The sequence below is a fragment of the Stegostoma tigrinum genome, chromosome 40, assembly GCF_030684315.1.
Source record: "Stegostoma tigrinum isolate sSteTig4 chromosome 40, sSteTig4.hap1, whole genome shotgun sequence".
NCBI lineage: Eukaryota > Metazoa > Chordata > Chondrichthyes > Orectolobiformes > Stegostomatidae > Stegostoma > Stegostoma tigrinum.
The window spans coordinates 10,424,351-10,430,594 of NC_081393.1; the positions used below are offsets into that span (position 1 = coordinate 10,424,351).

The following is a 6,244-nucleotide window of genomic DNA, read 5'->3' on the forward strand; positions in this document are numbered from 1 at the left end:
ACATTAGGAGACAAGATGAATCTTCTTATCCATTTGACAGATGGTGTACAACAAGAGGACACATTGTTCACTGTCCAATTGGTGTTGTCTCACCTGTAATACTTAGCCAAATGTTTATTTCCAAACCTAATCGCACATTTATTGCCTGAAAGTCATTGGTGGAGTGGTGGGTGGTTGCATTGGCTTAGTGGTATGCCCACTTATTCTAGGACCAGACTCTGTTCTCACTTGATGAAAATGCTGGTTCATGAACCTTTCTCCTTTTAGATCTGTCCTGGTTCATTTCCCGTGCCCTGGGTAAACAGGAGAAAATCAGGATTTGGATTGAACATTTCCTGTTTCTTCCACTTCCCTTGAGTGACAGTTTTAGGTGGAATATGCCACACTAGTTTCTGCTACCTTTTCAGTCAATTCTGTATTGAGCCCATTTGTCATCGAACCATGTTGCAATTTAACCACTCCAACCTCCACTTCTGAGGTGATGTGCTTTCTTCCAGTGAAACATTGGGAAGATTAAAGGTCTTTGACTGTAAAAACAAACTCCATTCTCATATTAACTATTCTTTCTTGCTGCTATCTCAAGGTGAACAACACCATTCAGAATTTGTATGTCCTATCTGACCTTGAACTGAGCTACTGTCTGGTACAAGGGGGCTGACCACCACCAGAACTTATCCATCTTCTCAGCTTGAGTCCATCTGTTAATGAAACCTAAGTCCTAACTATTATTAGCTGCAAGTTTGGCTGTTCCAAACAAGGCAACAATAGAAATGCAACTCGCTTGAAATTCCAGGAACCTGTTTAAACCTGGTACATTTAATTCTACAATTTCCTTGGGTTAAATCAGTATTCTTTAACTATTTGAATCACAATCCAAAAATGAAAAAGGTTCACAGGAGTTGGTGCCACATGGCCTTGTATTGGTTCAACTTACAATGTTCATTACATGTCAAATGATGAATGAATTATTTTATTGTCACATGTATTTCACAGTGAAATGAAGTGAAAGTCTTCCACTTTTGCCATGATCCAACACCATTTTGAATAGTTTATGAATAAAATAAGTACAGATTGAGGAGACTCCACAACCCATCTGCCACCTCTTCATCACCGCTGCCACCAGCACCGGGCATAACCAATGTCGAAGTCACCACTCCTCTTATGCCAGGGATAGTAGGAACTGCAGATGCTGGAGAATCTGAGATAACAAGTTGTAGAGCTGGATGAACACAGCAGGCCAAGCAGCATCAGAGGAGCAGGAAGGCTGACGTTTTGGGTCTAAACCCTTCTTCTGAAATGGAAGGGGGTTCCGAAATAAATAGGGAGAGACGGGGAGGCGGATAGAAGATGGATAGAGGAGAAGATAGGTGGAGAGGAGACAGACAGGTCAAAGAGGCGGGAATGGAGCTAGTAAATGTGAATGTAGGTGGGGAGGTAGGGAGGGGATAGGTCAGTCCAGGGAGGTCGGACAGGTCAAGGTGGTGGGATGAGGTTAGGAGGTAGGAGATGGGAGTAGGGCTTCAGGTGGGAGTACGGGATAGGTGGGAGGAAGAACAGGTTAGGGAGGAGGGGATGCGCTGGGCTGGTTTTGGGATGTAGGAGGGGGAGGGTAAATTTTGAAGCTTTTGAAATCCACATTGATTCCGTTAGGCTGCGGGGTTCCCAAGCAGAATATGAGTTGCTGTTCCTGCAACCTTCGGGTAGCATCATTGTGGCACTGGAGGATCCCAGGATGGACATGTCATCTGAGGAATGGGAGGGGGAGTTGAAATGGTTCGCGACTGGGAGTGCAGTTGTTTATTTCGAACCAAGTGGAGGTGTTCTGCAAAGCGGTCCCCAAGCCTCCATTTGGTTTCCCCAGTGTAGAGGAAGCCACACCGGGTACACTGGATACAGTATACTACATTGGCAAATGTGCAGGTGAACATCTGCTTAATGCGGAAAGTCTTCTAGGGGCCTGGGATGGGGGTGAGGGAGGAGATGTGGGGGCAAGTGTAGCACTTCCTGCGGTTGCAGGGAAAAGTGCCAGGTGTGGTGCGGCTGGAGGGGAGAGTGGAGTGGACAACGGGGTAATGGAGAGAGTGGTCTGCCTGGAAAGCAGATAAGGGAGGGGATGGAAAAATGTCTTTGGTGGTGAGGTCAGATTGCAGATGGTGGAAGTGTTGGAGGATGATGCGTTGTATCCGGAGGTTGGTGGCGTGGTACGTGAGAACGAGGGGGATTCTGTTTTGGTTGCTATTGCGGGGAGGGGGTATAAGGGATGAGTTGCGGGAAATGTGGGAGACATGGTCAAGGGTAATCTTGACCACTGAGTTGGGGAAGTTGTGGTCCTTGAAAAACGAGGACATCTAAGATGTATGGGAGTGGAATGCCTGATCCTGGAAGCAGATGTGGTGGAGGCAAAGGAATTGGGAATACGGGATGGCATTTTTGCAGGAAGGTGGGTGGGAGGAGATCTATTCTCAGTAGCTGTGGGTGTTGGTGGGTTTGAAATGGACATCAGTTTCTAGGTATTTGCCAGAGGTGGAAACAGAGTGATCCAGGAAGGAGAGAGAGGTATCAGAGATGGTCCAGGTGAACTTAAGGTTGGGGTGGAAGGTATTGGTGAAGTGGATGAACTGTTCGAGCTCCTCTGGGGAGCAAGAGGCGGTGCCGATACAGTCATCAATGTAACAGAGGAAGAGGTGGGGTTTGGGGCCTGTGTCGGTGCGGAAGAGGGACTGTTCCACGTAACCTACAAAGAGGCAGGCATAGTTTGGGCCCGTGCGGGTACCCATTGTCACCCCCTTTGTCAGTAGGAAGTGGGAGGAATTGAAAGAGAAGTTGTTGAAGGTGAGGACGAGTTCAGATAAATGGATGAGTGTGTCAGTGAAGGGGGACTGGTCAGGCCTGCGGGACAGGAAGAAGTGGAGGGCCGTTAGGCCACCAGCATGCGCAATACAGGTGTATAGGGACTGGGCGTCCATGGTGAAAATGAGGTGTTGGGAACCAGGGAATTGGAAGTTCTGGAAGAGGTGGAGGCCGTGGGTCGTGTCACAGCTGTAGGTAGGGAGTTCCTGGACCAAGGGGGAGAAAATGGAGTCCAGATAGGTGGAGATAAGTTCGGTGGGGCAGGAGCAGGCAGAGACAATCAGTCATGTTTGTGGATTTTGGGAAGGAGATGGAAGTGGGTGGTGCGGGGTTGGGGAATGATGAGGTTGGAGGCTGTGGGTGGGAGGTCACCTGACGTGCTGAGGTCGTGGATGGTTTGGGAGATGATGGTTTGGTGGTCAGGGGTGGGGGCCATGATCAAGGGGGTGGTAGAAGGTGTGGGAGAGCCTTCCTGTTCCTCGAATGCTGCTTGACCTGCAGTGATCATCTAGCTCTGCACCGTGTAATCTCAGGAAAGCTGACATCTGGCCTTGACCCTCCTTCTGAGATCCTTCTTCGGATGATCATAACGTGCGTCATGACGCAGATGCGTATATTTACATAATTACAGATTAAAGTTCCGAACAGAAGCCTTTGAATGGCAACGTATCCAAATAACATTAGCCCACCGACACAGCACAGCTCATGTAGGCGTCGCGCTGGTCCCATAATATCACAGGGCCGTCAGCTGCGGTTTGCTTCACCCTGATCTAACACGGGTTTGTTCAGCATCAGGACCCTGACGGGCGAATGCACGTTCGATCCTTTCGTGTTCTGAAAGATGATGATTGGGTTGTTTCCCGCATGTTTTGCGTGAGATGTACCACCCTTCTTGTTACGCTCCGGTACAACACCCATCTGACTTTCAACCAGAAGGGATAAAGGTTTTAAAATGGTCGTGGTAAGGATTTTTTGATCTCCTTGTGTCAGTGCCTCCTGTTATTCTCAACAGTAAAACGTGGCACTTCTCTAGCGTCCGCAGTGTGATCTGACAACTCAGTGGATCCCCATTACACTTTGCCGGAAGGAAACTATGCTTTATTCATAAAATATCTTTATTTACATTATTAGTGATTAGAGCAGTTCAATTCTATGCAACCTTTGTATCTGGAGAACAAACAGAACCGAAGGCGTTTTTTACGTACCTGCGCCGCACAGTGGCTCAGTGGTTAGCCCCGCTGCTTCACAGCACTACGCTCTCGGGTTTGATTCCAGCCTCGGTAGACTGTGAGGAGTTTGCACTTCCTTCGTGTGTCAGTGCGCGTTTTAACTGGGTGCTCTGGTTTACTCCCATAGTCCAAAACTGTGCAGGTTACGTGGGTGAGACATGATAAATTGCTTTCTATTATCCGGCGATGTGCCGGCTCAGTGGATTAGCCATGGGAAATACAGGGGTTGGGCCAAGGCGGGATACTCTTCAGAAGGTTGGTGATATTCGATGGCCCAAATGGCCTGCTTTGACACTGTAGGGATTGTATGATTACTTCTCCAAGATACTATTGATAAATATCAAGTACAGTGGCAGAGAGAGTCAGGGCATGCACGAAGGATCTCACAAGTAGTGCCTTTGTCACTGCTAGCCAAGTGACCTCTTGGTGTTTATTGACAAATGCTGGTGATGAGGCTCTGACAGTCTCAGAGACCAACCTGACAGGATCCAACATGCTTTAGCATCACAAGTGCACATCTGAGGACTTCTAAACTTTCCGGAGGATTTCTCTCTCTATCACCCTTACGGACAGTGAGTTCGAGATTCTCACCATGATCTGGGTGAAGAAGTTTTTCTTAATACTCCCACAAAACCTTCTGCTCCATACCTTAAATCTAAGCCCCTTGTCATTGATCCCTCCACCAGGGCAAACATTTATTGTCTACCCTATCTATCCCCCTCATAATTTCCTGTATTTCAGCCATGTCCTCTCTCAATCTCCTCTGGTCTAAGGAGAACAACCCAGTCTGTCCAATCTCGCTTCATAAATAAAACCCTGCAGCCCAGAAAACACCTCATTTAACCTCCTCTGCACCCCTTCAGTGCAATCACCTCCCTCCTCGCATGTGGATTCAGAACTGCACACAACTCTGTTTAATAGAAATCCAACATCATCTCCCTGCTCTTGAAAACTCAATACCTCAGCTACTAAAGGCAAATATCCCCAGAGGAACTCGAACAGTTCATCCACTTTACTAACATCTTCCACCCAACCTGAAGTTCACCTGGACCATCTCCAATACTTGTCTCTCCCTCCTGGACCTCTCTGTTTCCATCTCTGGTAACTACATGGAAACTGATATCAATTTCAAGCCTCCTGACCGCCACAGCTACCTAGAATACACCTCCTCTCACCCACCTCCCTGCAAGAATGCCATCCCCTATTCCCAATTCCTTCACCTCTGCTGCATCTGCTCCCAAGATGAGGCGTTCCACTCAAAGACATCCCACATGTCCGTGTTCTTCAAAGACCACAATTTCCCCTCAACAGTGGTTGAAAATGCCCTTGACCACATCTCTCATGTTTCTCGCACCTCAGCCCTCACACCCCCTCCTTGCAATAACAACAAAGACAGAATTCCCCTCATCCTCACATATTGCCGTATTAACCTCCGGATTCAACGCATCATCCTCTGCCACTTCTGCCACCTGCAATCTGACCCCACCACCAAGGATGTATTTCCCTCCCCATCCTTATCTGCCTTCCGGAGGGACCGGGCTCTCCGTGACTCCCTCATCTGCTCCACACTCCCCATTAGCTTCACCACCCCCGGCACCTTTCCCTGCAACCGCAGGAAGTGCTACACCTGCCCCTGCACCTCCCCCCCTCCCCATCCCAGGCCCCAAGAAAACCTTCCACATTAAATGGATGTTGACCTGAACATCCGCTAATGTGGTATATTGTATCTGCTGTTCCCGATGAGGCCTGCTCTACATTGGGGAAACCAAGCGGAGGCTTGGGGACCGCTTTGTGGAGCACCTACGCTCGGTTTGTGACAAACGACAACACCTCCCAGTCTCGAACCACTTCAACTCCCCCTCCCATGCCTAGGATGACATGTCCATCCTGGGCCTCCTACAGGGCCACAACAATGCGACTCAACGGCTGGAGGAACAGCGCCTCATTTTCCACCTGGGACCCTGCAGTCCAATGGTCTCAATGTGGACTTCACAAGCTTCAAAATCTCCCCTCCGCTGACCTCATTGCAAGACCAGCCCAGCTCATCCCTTGACCAGTCTGTCTTTTCTCACACCTATCTGCTCCTCCAACCTCACTGGCCCACAGATGCTATCATACCTGTTGAGTTTCTCCAGCAATTTCTGTTTTTGTGCCAAAAGAACCAA

The 6,244-nt window shown here is 48.7% G+C and overlaps 1 non-coding gene across 1 annotated transcript; it reads left to right on the top strand.

The window, feature by feature from the left end:
* The first annotated feature begins 3,671 nt into the window (after positions 1-3,671).
* LOC125448165 (small nucleolar RNA U13) lies at positions 3,672-3,774 on the top strand. Its single transcript, XR_007246659.1, has one exon. It is a non-coding gene; the product is annotated as a small nucleolar RNA U13 (small nucleolar RNA).
* Positions 3,775-6,244: the final 2,470 nt, after the last annotated feature.